Source organism: Crocuta crocuta, unplaced genomic scaffold, assembly GCF_008692635.1.
Source record: "Crocuta crocuta isolate KB4526 unplaced genomic scaffold, BGI_CrCroc_1.0 scaffold26, whole genome shotgun sequence".
Classification (NCBI taxonomy): Eukaryota; Metazoa; Chordata; class Mammalia; order Carnivora; family Hyaenidae; genus Crocuta; species Crocuta crocuta.
Window position 1 is genome coordinate 558,493 of NW_027532249.1, and position 18,747 is coordinate 577,239.

The following is an 18,747-nucleotide window of genomic DNA, read 5'->3' on the forward strand; positions in this document are numbered from 1 at the left end:
GCCTTCAAGCAGGAATCATCTCCAACACAAAAGCAAAGATTACGTGACGTTCAAGAAGAAAGCCTACAAAACAAAACCCCAGTGGAAACCTCCCGGAGTCCCTGTTTTTGTTAATTATACAACTTATAACTGGATCCCACTCCTCCCTCTGCCTGTCCTCTTCAATCCTGCCGACATCTCCCTCTGCCCACACTCATTATATTTCCAAAATGATTTTTCCAAGTTAAATGAACTTCACATCTCATGCTCTACTGCAAATGCTCTTAACCTTTTTGGAGGTCAAAATCTTACTGGAATCCCATCAAAGCCTTGGCTTTCTCTGCAGGAACAGGCACAATTTCAAAGAATTCACATATGTCCTGGGTCCCCTGGAGGTTAAAAACCTCTGTCCCAGTGGCTGCTTCCTTCCATTTCCTTTCTACGTTCAATCTGAGAAACAATTGGCAACCTACCTCCATTTGTGAGAATTATGTAACTAACACATTTCAAAAAAACCATAAGGACTCCTTTTGATGGGATGGCCCATCTACCCTGCTGAAATCAAGACTCTAAGGGGAGGTCATCTCACATAAGCTCAAGAGGTCCAGCCAGTCTGACACACAGCAGCCCTGAAGGATGACTCCCTCTCGGATTATGATACCTGCTCCCTGTGACTGCCCTCACACAGGTACCAATGTGACTTTGTGGGGACCGCTGAGACTCAGTCTGTTACAATTGGCATCAATTGCCACAGGCAAGTCATTACAAGAGCCTGACCTTGGTGAGCACATTTTACACTTGAGTGCTGTTCATCCGGGTGACACCAAGCGGGGGTTGGGGAGGCAGGAAGACAGACAGTGACAGTGACAGTGCCAGAGCGTGCTGCCAGGCATGGCCCCCCACCCCACAGGCTGCAGAAGCTGCCTCACCCACACAGAGAGACCGAGCCCACAAAGCCAAACTTCTGAGCTGCTGCTGAGACTCCCATAAAAAGCAATGCTATTTCTAACCTCCCTCACCATGGAAAAATACACATGCCACCAAGCAACCCAGAATCTCTGAAAGGTTTATTTTTATACTCTTCCCCACGCCCCCTACTCTTACCTCCCCCACAAAAATTTTAGGTGGAAAATTTGCTAGCTTTTTAGCAGTTTGACACTACTGTGCTAGGCATGGGCTGATGAAGCTGCTAGCACATTCGTTTTGATTTTGAAGCAAAATGAAAAGTATTTTTCTGATACAGCCCTGAATGAGTCTACTTTAAGAAAATAATATAGTCCAACAATAGAAGGACAGAATCCAACAAATGGGCAAAGAAAATTTCCCCAAGTTCCCAGACCACAGACAGAAAGTTTCTGTTTCTCCTCCCTGTCTCTAAAAGTGGTCCTCCCGCTTGCTGGACTTCCTCTTCACATTGCTGGGTTTTCCTAATTCAAACATGGCACAAAGCATCCCTGATGCCCTTGCTAAGTTTCAATTTTTCTTTTGCCACTCTTAACCTTAAATCCAAAGAATGAGGGGAAAGCAGTGAGATGGACTTCAGATCTGAGGACCCTGTCACAGAGGAGAGAGAAGAGAAAGGAAGTGGGAAGCAGGAGGGCCTGAATGAGGCCTCAAGAATCCAAAAACTTTCAGAAGCCCAGAGGCAACCCAGAACTAGTCAACCTGGGATCTGTCCCAGGGCCCCTCCCACTGGGAACTTTGGTGTCACTTCTCTAAAGACAAACTGGAAGGCCAGAAAGGCAGCAACCCACCACTGTCTGGCCTCTCACAAGACAGGAAGTTTCAGTGCAGCTTTTGAATGATCCTAACCTATTTGTACAGCAGAGTTTAAATTTTCCTTAAGTTAAAGAAACTCCAGCAAAATATGGTCATTTACACCACAGCTTCAAATGTTTTTGTTTGATCACATTTTCATGGTTTGGTCTATTTTATTGTACCTGCCAAGGAAACATCTGGAGAAAACAGGCATTGCTTTATTTACCAGTATAGAAAGCAGGGACCTACACTCAAAGGTGTTGCTTCTCCCAGCACTACTGATCCTCTTTGAATTATTTTAAAAGTTCAAATTTAACACAAAGCCAAGAAGTTCAGGTCAGGGATGCCAGGCTGGTATCTGAGATGACTGTTTAATGCCAGAGCATCTCCCCAGCGGGACCACAGGTCTTATGCAGGAAGACTTTCACATGGCTCCCTATTCTTTACCGCCCGAGACGCTCGGGCTTGTTAGGGTGGCAGAGCCCGGTAATTGCATAAAACTTAAACCTTCACTATCAGAGGTTCAACTCCTCTCCCTAACAACATGCTCATACTCAACATTGAGGTCCTTTAAGGACCTTAAAGGAAACCAAAAAAGAGGTGGGATTTTCCCCATCTGAACTTTTCTCATCTGTGCTAAGAGCCAACCAGATCTAAGTCTGACATTACATTCTCTCATGACAAGGACAGGAAATGGTACAAAAAGCTTGAATTAAGGATTTCTTCACCTATATCCCAGAGGCACTGTGCTCACTCAAGCTACCAGCATAGCATTCCACCGTACCTGACTCCAGCAAAAAGATGCCTCAGCAAATTCCTCAGCAAACCTCCTTCACCCTGAGAGAGGACAGAGAGGTCCACACCTCTGCTCCCTCTCTTCCTCTGATCCTGCCAGCACATGGTGCTTGAGTAAAAAGCTAGTATTTGGATGGCAAATAACTGACATTTTATTGAACTCCTACTGTGCATAATGCCGAGTGAGGCATCTTCACAATAATTTCAGAAAACAAATTATTATTCCATTTAAAGATGAGAAAAGCTCAGACTCAGAGAGGCTTACTTAGGACTTGTCAAAGTAAAAAACATGAATGAAAGTGGCAAGGACAAAATTTGAGCCAAAGGCCATGTTTCCAACCACACTCTACAAATGTGATACACCAAAGAGGCATCTGTCTTCAAATTTATAGGAGAGGTCAAAATTTTGAAGTACATTTAATAACAACCTAAACATGGAGGCCCAACTCCATTTTAGAACCAAGTCCAAAAAAACCCACTGTACAGTAAGACAGGCACATTCTGCAGTTAAGGCAAAAATCCAGCCAAGTAGTTGGGGCAGAGTGGTAATGCCACCTGTCCATCTTATCAGCACTTTGGAATGTCTCACGGTCCAGCTGTGAGCTTTGAGAGACAGAATTTTACAAGTAACAGAGCAAATATAAATTCCAGGACAGTCAGCTGTAAGAACCTATTTTAGAGGTGTGAAAGTTCTTGCAACACCTCAGAATCCAAGTATGTGCTTGAAAATGACCTGAGATGCACAAAGCAACACACAGTTCTGCAGACAGGGATCTGTTCCTTAACCATTCTAATGTTCATAAGAAGCAATGAAGCTTTGTATGTCATTTAAAATCCGTATAGAGTAATATAGTCAAGAAAAAGTTTTCCATTACCAATTTTGAATGTTGCTTAAAATAGCTGACAGAATGAGGTAACCCCATATATGGGGGCTGGAAATCAGGTTTTTATGTAATTTGCAAGTATATTTCTACATTTGTCAAAATTTTATAAATCAAGCTGCACAGTCCTTAGGAGCACAGTCCAGTAGTAGCATTGGTTATCCAGTAAAATTATAAGCGAAGATACTCTTAGTTTTTGGTGGGTAAAGTTAAAGAAGACTATATCTGAGTTGATGGAAGAGAAACTAAACTATGCCCGCACTCTCTTCGGCCCTGGTAGAGATAAATTGTTGCCTCCCACCTTAGGCTGGTGGTGGGTATGCCAAATTTTGGAAGAAAAATAGCACAGTTCATCAACACTCGACAAATAAGAAACGGTAAGGGATTCTCAAAATGCTGCCTTGTGAGGCAATAAAGAATCACATGAATAAGAAACATTTCATCAGTCACTGAACATCTTTGAGGCACCCAGCCAGAATGCTCCTCATGAAAGCTCACCACCTACCCTGGGAGAGCCCATCAAATGGACTTGAAATGTCTGATAGTAGATAAATATCTGAAAATAATGTATCTGAATAAAATATCTGAAAGTAAAATATATTTCAGATATTTAATAGTAAAATCCACTCAGGAAAGAAACACATACAAGCTGCACCCACTCAACAACAGAAAGGAACTGCGTGGACTCTGAGAGAGAGTGGTTTGTTACATACCACAGGCTTCATAGCACCTACAGTTTTAGGAAGGTTCCAAACTATGAAAGTCCATTTAAATTCAAGGGTCCATGTGCCTCAGTGAGGGAGCACATTAAATCACTCTGACTGCTCCATCTATTTCCAAATTCCACCATAAATAAAACGCTTGGATACGCTCCAGCAGGGGGAGGGAGGTAGTCTTCATCAATGCATTTCATTTGACAGAAGTTTTACTGAACTCCTCTGTATCAAGCACTGCTTTAAGCCCTGGGTGGGGAAAGATATGTAGGAGGGAAGGAGGAAGATTCTTGCCCTTATAAAGCTTACATTCTAGTAAGAAACTTGAAATAAACAATGAGTCATACCTGGCACATTAAAATTTAAGAAAAAGTTACACCTTCTACTTTACAGAATTTCTTACTTTCCTGAAGACTCTCATGTATTTCTTCATTTAATGTTCCCTACAGCCTGGCAATTAGGCAGAACAAGAATCACTAAAATCAATGAAGAGTTGACAAAACAGAAGCACCAAGAGCTGAAAAGGTACACCTAAAGTGAGAAGCTCGGGGCAGGCAAGCTGAGGCGGGGTAGGACGGTACCCTCCCAGCACTTTCACTCACTGTCCCCCAACAAGGGCAGCCCCTGAATTGATCTTTGGGTCTGAAGATGTCCAGAGATGACCAAAATACATAAGTGTCACCTATGCTTCTACTTCCAGATAACCCAATGTGCAGTCACTTACACCCACTCTCCAAAACAGAAACACACAGGCACACGAATGTAAAACCAAATGCAGCGAATTAGGTCAACTGCCACTTCACAGCATAAACCATACATGCTATCAATACAGGGAAAGAAAAACCTACCCACCTGATGTCACAATGGTTGAGAAAGGAACTAGTATTAATTTAGTGTATGCTATCTGCCAGATGTTATATTAAGTATGATGGCTCACTTAGATTGCCTCAGATTTCTCATGGCAACCGTATTGTTATCCTCATTTTATGAAGTAGGAAATCAAACAAAACAAAGAATTTAGAATGAGAAATAAAGAATCCCATTTCCCACTGATCTTAAATGTTTTTTAAGTATCTGGGCCTTAACTGCTCAGGCTCAGCAACGAATACAAGTTCAACAGTAAGATTTTCTTTTCAAAAAAAATCTAGAAATACATATTTTATATACATTCACAGTGTATATTATAAATATACAAACAAAGTGAATTACAAACAAAAAAGAAAAGTTACATTCCATATGATACCACGCAACTTTCCTCCTACCAGAAAAAACGAAATTAGTAAGATAAGATAGCTTTTATGTGTAGAAATTGCATGACTTTCTTGAGAGGTACACCATCTCAGAACAGTTAGCACTGTGACAAGCTTTGCTTCACAAACATCATAGAGAAGAGTCTGAAGTTCTACTCACCTTTTAAGCTGTATGAAAACGATGTGAGTTCTTGAAAGTGGTCCAATCAGGAGACAACAATGTGATGTTACAGATATAGAGCTTGAACTGCTAAAAGGAAAAATAAAGAATTTCAGTGAGCCATCCCTTGGTTCCTCTTTATAGGCCATCCCTTTCCCCAAGTTCCAAAAAATAGTTGAGCCACAATTATTAAAATGAATAAAATAAGAACACAAAGATAAGCATCGAATAACAAAGGAAAAGAGAATTACAGCAAAAAATCGGAGGTAAGGGACAAAATCCCTCTATCAGTTCTCTAGCATCCACAAGGGGCACCTTGTTCTTATCTTCCAAACAAAAGAGATACGATTCATTCTCCAAACACACCGACCTTTTCTTAAATGAGGGACCAGGAACAAACAATGAACAATGTCCTTATTGGATCTGGTGGGGGGAGGGCACGAGGGAGGGCATGGGGGAGGGGGGTTTCTAACCATAGACACATTAAGTATGGCTGTGTAAAGCCCACTTTCTTTCTTAAAAGTCCAAATTGTCTTGTAAGCACATGGATCCATGCAATCCTTAACTGTAAAGAGAGGCAGGCCCAGTGGCGCCTTTTTCCTCACATGAAACATGTTTACTTTTGAGAGAACAACACTGGCACCCACTTAGTGAAGACCCTAGGATGAACATCCATGGTTCTGTCCGAAAAGCTTGTCTTTCCACCTGCCTTTCACCCTGCTGGTAGAACATCCTCCGGTTTAGAGCTCTAGACTTTGTCCAGTTCCAGTTCACACAATCTACCACGATCATTCTCATCCGTAGGCTCTGTGTGCATCACACATTCCAGGTCATATCAGGTGACTGCCTTGTGCCTTACAAAGCAGTTTCAGGTAAACTCAGTCAGCTCTGCCTCAGATACCACAAGCACCTCTTAGCACCCAGCCTGCCAATGTGTAGAATTACATTCCTGTCCAAGGTTGAATAAGCTACCATCTGTCTAGTTTGTGTGCTATAGTGTACCCTCCAGGAGACTTGTCCCTCAAAGTGTGCTTCTGCCATATGTCACTCCTGAGCGATCAGCCAATGCTAAGACATCCGGATAAAAAATGACTACGTCTAGCCAGAGAATCCTGAGAGATTCCTACGGATCCACCCTGAACGCATGAGCCAAACACATCGCTGTTTTTATGTAACTCCTTACTATCAATACTGTGAACCCAGAGACATTCCTTTCTCCTCCTGGTTTCTATCTGCTAAGAGAAGAGAACAATCCACTTCTGGTTTTCCTCACCTGGAACTGTTATCATCAGTCTTCTAGGATTCAAATGTTCAGATTAATTGGGAAAAGAAGTTGGTGGAATAACCAGAAATGTACCTTGGTGGGCAAAATTACTCTTGAGTGCAGGCAGAACCAGTAATGACATGTCATTCCCTTGATCGGCCAATGCTATGTAAGACACCATCTCAGCAGACTAGACAGTGACAGACTCCGTTCCTAGCTCTGAAGAAGCTGCTATTTCGTGACAGGGCCTGTGAAGAGGCCACATGGCAAGGAACTGCAGAGGCCTCCCAGAGCTGAGAGACCTCAGCTAACATCCAGCAAGGAAAAAGGACCATTAGTCTGATAGCTACAAGGAAATGAATTCTGCCAACAACTTAAATGATCTTAGGGGCGCCTGGGTGGCTTAGTCGGTTAAGTGTCCGACTTTCGCTTAGGTCATGATCTCGCAGTTCGTGGGTTCGAGCCCCGCGTCGGGTTCTGTGCTGACTGCCAGCTCAGAGCCTGAAGCCTATTTCAGAGTCTGTGTCTCCCTCTCTCTCTGACCCTCCCCTGCTCACGCTGTCTCTCTCTCTTTCCTAGAAATAAATTTAAAAAAATAAAAAAATAAATAAATGATCTTAGAAGTGGATTCTTCCCACTCATACCTCAAGGCCCACATGTTGATTGCAGACTTCTGAGATCCGGAGCAAAGAACCAGTTAAGCCATGCCCAAACGCCTGACCCATGGATACTATGAGATAATTTATGGGTGCTGGTTTAAACTATTAAGTTTATGGCAATTTGTTATGCAGCAATAGAAAATGAACTTAATTTAGTAATTAAGTACAGGGACATATAAAATAAATATATATATATATTACATGCATCCATAACTGGTACAATAGAACAACTCTTCCTACCTGCCTCATCCAGCCATAAGTGAAAATTCATTTCTCCTACTTGACAATGAACTCTTAGTGGGCAAGAACCACATCACCATCATCCTGGCATTCCCTTAGACTCTACAGAGTATGTGGCACATGGGAGGCCCTTAACATTTTTTTAAATAAACCAAATTAAAAGAGTTATGATTTGTCAATCTCTAGTTTATTGCAATGAAGCCAAAGCAATGGAATTTATGCAATCCTTCAAAGCAGAGCTCAGAGCCTCTAAATTACTTTTTTATGTTTTTATTTATCTTTGAGAGAGAGAGAGAGAGAGAGAGAGAGTGAGTGAGAGCAAGTGGTGGAGGGGCAGAGAGAGGGGGAGACACAGAAATTGAAGGAGGCTCCAGGTTTTGAGCAACACGGGACTTGAACCCACAAACCACAAGATCATGACCTGAGCCAAAGTTGGTCACTTAACCAACTGAGCCACACAGGTGCCCCTAAATTAATTTCAGAATAGGTGGAAGACACAGCCTCATGCTCTATCCCCAAATGATGAATCCAGCATCAGTTAATTCATTGTACCTGTGAACCTGAGTCAGTACTTACAAATGTTTCTCAGCAGTCACTACTTTTGCCAAATATCCTTGCCACTTATTTGGCATTTAGCTATCTAACAGCTAACAACCACCACAACAATCTCTAAGAAATTTTCCAAAGTAAGAATTTGTGACTCATTCTTAGCTTTCCATTCATATCAATCATTTACTCCTAAACAAAATGGAAAAACCTATATAGGTCATAACCCAACTCTAATTCTGAAACAAAATGCTAATCCAACTACCTGCCAACCTAGATCAAAAGGGCTTTAAGATTTTATTTTTTAATTTTTTAAAATTATTTTTGAGAGACAGAGTGTGAGTGGGGGAGGAGAAGAGAGAGAGAAAGGAAGATACAGAATCTGAAGCAGGCTCCAGGCTCTGAGCTGTCAGCACAGAACCCAATGCAGGGTTCGAACTGGTGAACTTTGAGATCATGACCTGAGCCAAAGTCAGACGTTTAACCAACTAAGCCACCCAGGCACCCCAATATTTTTTTTTATTTTTAAAGTGATGCTTTTTAATTCTTTCAAGCAAGATTTTACTTAAACCCAATTTATTTTTTTAGTGTTTTGTTTTTGTTTTTGTGAGCAGGAGGAGGGCAGACAGAGGGAGATAGAGAATCCCAAGCAGTCTCCACACTGTCAGTGCAGAAGCAGGGCTGATGCAGGGCTTGAACTCACAAAGTGTGAGATCATGACCTAAGCTGAAACCAAGAGTCGGACACTTAACTGACTGAGCCACCCAAGTACTCCTTAAGCCCTGCTTAAATGTTGAATATATAAATATATTCTGTTTCTGCTACTGTTAAGAGATAAACTATTGTTTTTTATTATAAAGAAGATTGTGACTAAAGTTTTGTTTCAGATTTTGAAAGGACTGGTTTAATAAAAGAGCGATTTTAAAACATCCAAATCAGTTAAATTACTTAAGAGACCACAAAATAAAAACTTCATTCACTACAGAAACTTACCATACTCTCCTGAAATCTATATTTATGATTGTATTATATATTCCCACTCTCTCATAAATCACTCAGTAAACCTTAATGTTATCTCCAAGGTTTACTCCCTGGTGCTGAGCCTCTCAGGCAGCAGACTTCTCTCACTCAAGCCAAGAAAAATGAAAAACACCAGTTCCATGACATAGGAGGCAGAGAATTTCAATAAATTCGCCTCTTATTCTCAGCATTATTTTATCTCTCTTGGGCCCACTCTTATGTGTGAAAATAACCAATGACCCACAACAGGGAAATGAAGGGGTCACTGAGCTGACCCCTCCCCATGCAAAGAAAGAAACAGACCCAGTTTATAGTCCCCACCCTGTTGCCTCCACTTTCCGTTCTAATACATGCGTGCCTTTTCCACAATCTCACAAACACAGCTCAACACAAACTCCAAGTGCTTCAAAGAAAGAAGACTGGGCGTTAATATTATGCCCGCACAGAGGAAATTAAGCCTTCAGAACAAAGGTTCACCCAAGAGAAAGACCCTAAAAAAGAATCAGTGAGCATAGGACCTCAGAGAAGATGCTGGCGGAGTTCTCACATGTACCATACCCTTCTGCTCGAAGTATTTGAGGAATCATGGCTTTCCAAAGTGATAAAGTATGGTCCTGGGGTGATGATGATCTCACGAGCCTCAAACCATCTTCTGGATGCCATGTTCCTGATACGTTTCCAGCAGTTTACCCAGTACTGTAGGTTCAATGGGCATAGTTTGGGAACCATGAGCTAGTGAGAGGCAGAGCAAGAAGAGGCAAAGTTCCAGATATTCCTGGAAAGTAACATGAAGCAAGGAGGTCATCTCCCTTGCCCCAAGGGGATACATGAGTGGCAGTAGACTGAAAAACTATAAGGGAAGAGAGGCACATTTCTTCTTAACCTTCACAGCACTCTCACTCTCCTTAAGATAAAGGAAGACATTTGTTGCAGACAAAAGTTAAGAGAGAAATCTAGTTGCATACTTTCTTTCTCTAAAACATGACAGTCTCCAGTTAGGAACTGGAGCCATTTAAAACACAGTGATGCCTGGAGACAACAGAGCCATTTTGTGTAAATTATAAGTTGGGAGAGGAAAAAACACCACGTAGTAATAATGTACTTTGGTGTTACAGAAACAGATCCAGGAAAATAGAACACAGAGGTCTCCTTCCCAAAACTATACTTGTCCTACATCATTTTTCAGAAATGCTGAGGCATTCCATAAGGATGGACCTACACTTCCACCACAGAAGCATAAAAAAAGTTTTTATCAGATACGTCTTGAGGGCATAAACGACATGTGTGCATTTATTCAATCCATAAATTCCGTACAGTGTGGTTTTGGTGTCTTTCTCTGGCGGGCTGAATTATTTCAGAGTAAACTGATGCCAAGAAGTACTGGGCCAGAGGTATGCTTTCGCAGCCCAAGTACCAAGCACAAGGATCTGCTCTCTCACTAGCTGACTCTGCCCTGGGGAAGGGTCAGGCCTGCACGGAGCACTGCCAGCAGCCTCCCAGCGGAGCCCAGGGAGAGATGCAAAGCAAATGAATACAGGCTCCAGCCTCAGGGCCAGGACTAAGAGTCTGACAAGTTGCATCTTAACAAAGCATCACCAACCATTTCATCTGTGCCTTTCAAAATCGAGGAATGCACTTGAAGAGGGCAGCTTTGGGCAACTCCCAGCAGACAACGAAGCCAGCCGGGGCCAGGACTAAGGAGAGGGATCCCAAAGCCAGCCGCCTTCTGCTGGCTGTCTGGCTTACTTCTGACAGAGATTTCTGTTCCCAAAATAGAAACGAAGGACCTCTTCAAAGCAGATGCAACAATGAAAAGACCCATTTTGCTTGCCAGGAAGAAATAAAGCACGGTCATAGCCACACCCAAAAGACATCTCTTTTAGAGCACAGAGGACCGTACAAGGGGACCTCTCCTCGGATATAACTGAAGTGGCTGGCCTCCTCAAAGACTTGGCCCCCAAAGCCCCTTGAGGGATGCATCTACTGGAGTAAGGTACTGCGGGCGGGCTCCCACACCCACGCCTCCTCCCACCCCGTGAAGGACAAGAACAGCTTGGAGGGTTGCACTCACAGGGCTGCAGAGCGGCCAACAGACCATTACTGGCTCTTCCTGCCCCGCCTCACCCTTCAACCAAGGAAAATCTTTCAATCAAAGCAAAAACTGTCCATCTGCCTATGGCTAAACAGGCAGGTTTTCCTATCTTCCCTGCCGTTTTGGCTTGAGCTCTTCAGGCTGCAAGGTTCTGAAGCCTCCTTCTGCTAAGCTTTGTAAAGGCCTGAACTATCTACAAGGAAACTAGGACAAGGCCACCCCCGGGCTACCCTACACAGCAAGAAGTCATCAAAGCCACCATGGCGACCCGGGCTCCTGCCGGGTAAGGTGATGCGCGCGCACAGACGCACATGAGCGCGCGCGCACACTAGTAGGCACGCATGCGTGCATGCGCTGAGTGCGCTTGGAAAATCTTACGAAGGGGTGCCACGGAATCCATAAAGGCAGCACCAAATGTTCCGAAGCACAAAAGGTGAAAAAACTTTGTAACAACACTAGCATGCGCCTCTTAAAGAAACAACAACAAAATAAATAAATAAATACATAAACAAACAAATAAATAAAAACAAAAAGAACAACAAAGGGGATGATTTCTTTAAAGTGACATACAAATCCAACAATGACCTTTCCTAGGTATTTCCAAACTCAAGGGGAAAGAGACAAAGGCCGACACCTCCATAAAAGATCACAAAATACTGTAAAGTAATGAACAACTTGATAATGATTGGGAGATATCAAGCTCCTCTTTTGCTTCTTAAGCAATGAAGTACTGTCTCATTTCTCAAGCATCCTGGAAGAAATTCTCCGGGTCAAATTACACCATTTAAAGCATACACTCTCACATCCAAATGGAGACGTTACCATATCTGTTACAAACCAAAACAGGAATCAAACACTCCAGTCACTATTGCAGGAACTCCATGAGCACATGGGCTGGCAGAGTAAAAGAGCCACAGGTACAGCCTGCCCTGAGTTCAAATCCAGATCCACCACTTACTGCTTGCATGACCCGGGGCAAATCACGTCAGCCCTGAGACACAAAAGCTAACGAATGAAGATGAGGCTGTTTACCTTGCCGGTCACTGCACAGTGTTAAGAGAGACTGTAGGGGCCTTAGTATTTGATCATAAGTATTAATACAGTCAAATGATAGAGCCGCATTGCTTCTGATCAGAGAAAACTGGATGCTAATACATATGACTCATAACAGAAGTACCTTTATCCAAAAGTCCCCCTGGTTTACCTCACCCACCATAGTCCTCCTCACTCAGTTTTCAGTGTTCCTGGGCTGTCTGCATATACCCTTCCTCATGTTTACTCAGGACTCCTCCATGAGAATACCAGCTCTTAAAAACAAGCGTCACAATTTCTGGGTTTTTAATACAATCTACTTCCTTCCTCTCCGCCCCACAGAACCCCCAACCATACCTGTATCTCATATCTGGCATTCCCCAGAATAGCAGCCTCAGAGGAAGACTTGAGGCAAACTCCTACCTTTCACATCTTACAAGCTCTCATACTTGATGAGTTCAAGCCCTATCCCTTTGTGCAAGGGAAAAAGGAACCAAGGAGCACAGGAGGTAAAGAGTATATGACCAAGTCACGCCGATTGGTCAAGTCCCGGAGGCAAAGACCTGGGTCTCTTGCTTCCCCCACCATGCCACTGGCATCTGCTTATCACAGAGCCTACCCCATAAGAAAGAGCAGTTGTCACTGACATTATAAAGATAAATATCCAAATAACCCACATATCCTACCACACAGCACTTCAACATGGGGCTTCAACATGCCTGACAGCAAGGCACGCCCTTCAAGAAACAGCTCTACATACCCAGGATTCTGGGTTCTGGCCCAAGTGTTCTGTTCTCTGGCCTTTTTGACCTCCTGTTTGGATAATTAATTAGCTATACCAAGAAAAAACTAAATAGATAAAGATACTCAGGCGTCTCGGTCATTCATTTCTAGGTAGTAATAGTAACAATAAAGCTAACATTCATTTATTTTTTTATTTAAAATTTTTTTAATGTTTTATTTATTTCTGAAACAGAGACAGCATGAACAGGGAAGGGTTAGAGAGAGAGGGAGACACAGAATCCAAAACAGTCTCCAGGCTCTGAGCTAGCTGTCAGCACAGAGCCCAACGCGGGGCTCGAACCCACAAACCGTGAGATCATGACCTGAGCCGAAGTCAGACGCTCAACCAACTGAGCCACCCAGGGGCTCCAAGCTAACATTCATTTAACCTTTGCTCAATGCCTCCCACCATGTGGCATGTTATGTATGTTATCTCATTTAATCCTCACAGCAACCGTGTGTTGATGTCATTAGTATCCCCGGTTGACAGATGAGACAACCAGAGTCTAAAGAATTAGGTGATTTGTCCAGGGTCATACAACTATCAAGAGGCAAAGCTAGGAGCTGAGCCCTATTCCATCCTACTAGCAGATCCAGGGAAATCAAAGCAAGTGGTTATAATAAGAAATAAAGCACAACTGAGGTATCAAAAAATGAATATGCTTTGTTCTTGGGAATTCCTTCAAAAACTCAGATGTGTTTTTGTTATAATATTATCTTCAAACTCAGAATTTATGATTCTGTTTGGAAACAGCAACAAGTCATTCACCAATAAGCACACTTCTTTCAGACCCTTTTGGTCACTTCCTGTGAACACTCCACAGGCAGAAACAAATGTGAATACTGTGGAACCACACTGGCAGATTAGAGTCCTGACCCCCAAAGACTGGCACAGTGGGAGGGCACAGCCAGGACTTCTCAGGAGCCACAATAGACTCAGTCCCAGGCTGGTGAGGCAGCAATATTTTTGGAGACCTATTATGTCCCAACTTTTCTACCACATTTCATCAAAAAATAAAAAGGACCCAAATCGTTATTTGTCTGAAATTCTAAAGTGTATATGGAAAACAGGACAAACATAAATAAGTCTGTGCTGTTATAGTAAAATGTAAGACTAGTTTTATTATGCCAAAGATAAAAATTGTTCTCAATATTTTATTGACCTCTATTAATATTTAACATTAAATATAGACCTAATTCTCTGTCGAAAGCTTTTTTATGCACTAAATCCCTAGCACCATGAGGGAGCCATGCTAAATTCCAGAAGACCAGAGAAGTCACCATGTCATGTGAGGTGGAAAGAAGAAACCCAAGTATGTCAAACTCCACACTCAAACTCATTCAATCATGCCATCTGCCAGCAAGCTGTATGAGTACTCACCAAGTACCAGACACGATTCCAGGCACTTGGCACATCGGTGAGCAGAACAAGAGTGGAGAGTTGAATGATAAACCTTCTTAACAAGTAAATTAAGTAGTTTGCTCAGGAATGGTAAGGGCTGTGTAGAAAGGCAAGGGCAGAGCACAACGGAGGAGAGCCAGTACAGCTAGAAGGAAACTGCCAGAGGATGCTCCGTGAGAAGACAGTATCTAAGCCAAGGCTGGAAAGGGGTAACGGAGTTGGACACATGGATGTTTGAGAAAGATCATTTCAGAAAGGGGTTCAAGAACGAAGAAGCAGCGTGGCCAGATAGAGTGAATGAGGGCAAAAGTATCAGGAGATGAGGTCAGAGAGGCAATGGAGGGTCACAAGAGCTTGCAGGCAATTGTAAGGACTTGGCATTTACTCAAGAAAAATGAACAGCTACTGAAAGTGTCATGCATTCATTCAACAAGAGCTTCCCAGATGTTAAATATGCCAAGCCCTGTGCTGAGGCCAAAGACATAGGAACAGGAAGAAGGTTGAGAAAAGGCAAAAACTAGAATCCTCAACCTTCAGTGATAGCTAAGGTCTTCTTCAGTACACTAAGTCACCAAGAGTACTTGCCTGGAACCTGGAAATGAACACTCAGTGGGCTCAAAGGATGTCTCTCCATCCTTTACACGCATACATCCTGAGCGTTTACCATGAGAACACCAAAAATACAGAAGATCCGAAAGTTGTATCAATCAACAGTGAAAATCAAATGAAGCCCAAAATCATTTTAGTCTTGACTATACCTCATTAGATTTTTAATATTTATATCTATCGATGGTATTATGACAGCTCTATACCTACAATGGTTTAAAAAGCATAACACCCTATATTTCCTAGTATTTCTAAATGGCAGAATGTTTCCTCTTCATTGATAACTAGATATTTATTTATCATTTTGGTAAACCAAGCCAATGATAAACCTCTATGTTTGGTCTTTCTCCTCTATAAAACTCCATAGGTTATATCTTCTTAATACTTCCTCTATAACTCACCTGTGATACTAGTCATTTTGTGCTTTCAAACACTTTTAAAACAATATATTTATTTATGTGTATATATACACACATATATATACATACATCTATACACATACATATACATGAGAATGCATATACATATATACATACACTGAGTTGTGACATTAAATACCTTTATATACAAATGTATAACACATGTATCACTTTTCTTTAAGTTTCTAAAAACACTACTTAGCCTTGTTATGTGAACTACATTCTATCTTCTCTTCTATTGCCCATCAGTTTTTGAATGCTGGCATGACCTACTGAAATGATTTCATAACCTGCCAATGAGTTGTGACCTCCAGTGCTAAAACACTAGTCTAGGCACTTAAGTAATTAAAGCACTTAACTGATTAATAACTATTAATTAATTACCTCACATTTGTCACATCACCTGTCCCCTACTTTGTCCACTTACCCTCACAAATTGCAGAGAAGAACAAACTCTAGTCAGTCTACTATTAAGACATTAGAGTGTCCTAAACGATGATCCTTCACAGCACAGTCCTACAAGACTCAGGACTAACCAGAAAGCAGAAAGGAGCTACCTGGTCTCTGCTGGAGGCAAACAGAAAACCCATCTGCACTACCTGTACATGAACTTGTCAAAGTCTCCAGTATTCTGAAATAACTTAATAAAAACACATTCTGTTGCTAAAGGATCTCTGTCCTTGGTTCCCAGTGCTTTGATAAGCTTGTAAATGATCATTAATTAACAGAAAGTCGGTTAAGTGTCTGACTTCAGCTCAGGTCATGATCTCAGTCAGTGAGTTCGAGCCCCACATGGGGCTCTATGCTGATGAAAAAGAGCCTGGGGCCTGCTTTGGATTCTCTGTGTGTGTGTGTGTGTGTGTGTGTGTGTGTGTGTGTGTGTGTGTGTCTGCCCCTCCCTGACTCATGCTCTGTCTCTCAAAAATGAATAAACGTTAAAAAAATTTTAATAAATAAACTAGGACCAATATAAGCACTACTTTGCATTCCAGAATAGGGCAGATTCAAACTCAGAAGGTCTGCAGTGAGCCCCAAGATTCTTTATTTCCAACAAGCTCCCAAGGGGATGTCAATACAGTGGTCCACTAACATAGCACTAAACAGCACTGGGTTATTTACAGATCTAGATAGCTCTCCTTAGCCCCCCTAATAATATATGTTCAAATACATAGCATGGGCACTTAAGTGGCTCAGTTGGGTAACCATCTGACTCTTGATTTTGATTCAGGTCATTACCTCATGGTTCATGAGATCTAGCCCTGCATCAGGCTCTGCATTTACAGTGCACAGCCTGTTTGGAATTCTCTCTCCCTCTCTCTCTGCCCCTCCCCTGTTCTTGCTCGTTCTCCCTCTCTGAATAAATAAATGAACATTAAAAACCACTACATCAGGGGCACCTGGGTGGCTCAGTTGTTTAAGCATCTGACTTCAGCTCAGATCATGATCTCAAGGTTTGTAGGCTCAAGCCCCATGTCGGGCTCTGAGCTGACAGCTCAAAGCCTGGAACCTACTTCAGATTCTGTGTCTCCCTCTCTTTTTCTGTCCCTCTCCCATTTGTGCTCTCTCCCTCAAAGATGAGTAATAAACATTAAAAATAAATAAATACTTTAAAAAATACATCAAATACACAGCAAACCCCTCAGCAGACAGCACCTGCCATGAACATGGGTGTTTAGGTGATATCCACAAGCATTCTTTTTAAAATTTATTTCTAGGAGAGAGAAAGAGGGACAGTGTGAACAGGGGAGGGTTAGAGAGAGAGGGAGACACAGACTCCGAAATAGGCTCCAGGCTCTGAGCTGGCAGTCAGCACAGAGCCCGACGCGGGGCTCGAACCCACGAACCGCGAGATCATGACCTAAGCGAAAGTCGGACGCTTAACCGACTAAGCCACCCAGGCGCCCCTCGACAAGCATTTTAATGTGGGCTTCAGGTGATGGCAACCCATCAGTGGTGGTAATAGAAAGGGCCACCTGGGAAGAATGAAGTGAGGGAGTTAAAGAAATGCACAGAGGAAATTGACTTGGAAAGCAGGACCAGGCCTCCTACAGAAGCCTATGACCATCCACAGGTGCAAAGAGAACATCTATTTGGAAGTAACCCACATACTATCAACTTTGATACGCTAAAAGTTACCCACACTATGTCTAACAGGCTGGCTACGGCTTCAGCTGGCTGGAAAACGTACATTGATGATGAAAACCATCATTCAAACAAAAAAATGTCCACCTACCGTATTTTATTTGAAAGGAACACAGATGCTCCAAACATTCCCAAGTTAATTAGACGTTTTAATTGAAAGTACATACATGCTTCTACTACATCATTAGAGGTCAAGTTCAGAACATCAGCCAATTGCTTATATTCCATTAGGTCAGCATTGTTGTCTTTATTTTTTTAAGATCTTATTTTTAAGTAATCTCTACACCCAATGAGAGGCTCAAGCTCACAACCTCAAGATCAAGAATCATATGCTCTACCGACTCAAACAGCCAGGCACCCCTGCTGTTGTTTTTAAATTACCATATTCCTCTTCATTATACACCATTCTTAGAAAATATTTCCCACCCTTTGCTCCATCAAATCGTCAAAAAATAACTATTGGGAATTGAAATTCCACCCATTCGGAGGTCACTATTAACCAACTAAAGTCCAGACATGCTGTTCTACATGTTACTGAATTAATAAGGGTAAAAATAAAATTCCAGAAAAGGCAAAATCTACACTTTTTACCTAGAGTCTTATTTGAAGGCATGCAGCCTTTCCTCATTCTTGTGGATTTCATTAAACTAAGAAGCACAGAACACTGTAAACTGATTTGCTACTTTCCATACTTGCTGCCAAATTTCCACTTCTGCAAAACCAATTTCAGTAATAAAAAAATAAAAAAGGTAAAGTTAATCTAATTCTTCACATGGTCCTATTTATTCAGCATTGAGGTAAAAAGTTGGAAGAAAAGAAAGCAGTAGTTGGCAAATAATACAAATGTTAATTTATTTTCTTTATTTTTTAAATCGCTACATTGTCTCAGAATCGTTTCCTCCGCTTGGCTCTGGAAAGTTTTTCAAATGTGGACATTGCCAAACAATGACCTTGTTATAAGCCAATGTTTAGTTATTTTAAGGAATTCACTACCTTTTAGCCAAAC

At 42.0% G+C, this 18,747-nt stretch overlaps 1 protein-coding gene across 7 annotated transcripts in view; it reads right to left on the minus strand.

Moving 5' to 3' along the window:
* The window catches only part of LDLRAD4 (low density lipoprotein receptor class A domain containing 4), a 433,421-nt gene that overhangs the window by 371,092 nt on the left and 43,582 nt on the right, over positions 1–18,747 (minus strand). For 5 of the 7 annotated variants that reach the window (XM_077778111.1, XM_077778112.1, XM_077778119.1 and 2 more), the window contains exon 2: positions 5,537–5,626. The gene's annotated coding sequence lies outside the window, so the exon portion shown is untranslated. Of the gene's footprint in view, positions 1–5,536; positions 5,627–11,336; positions 11,469–18,747 lie in introns of those variants that run through there. The other 2 variants (XM_077778110.1, XM_077778113.1) reach the window with 2 other exon arrangements.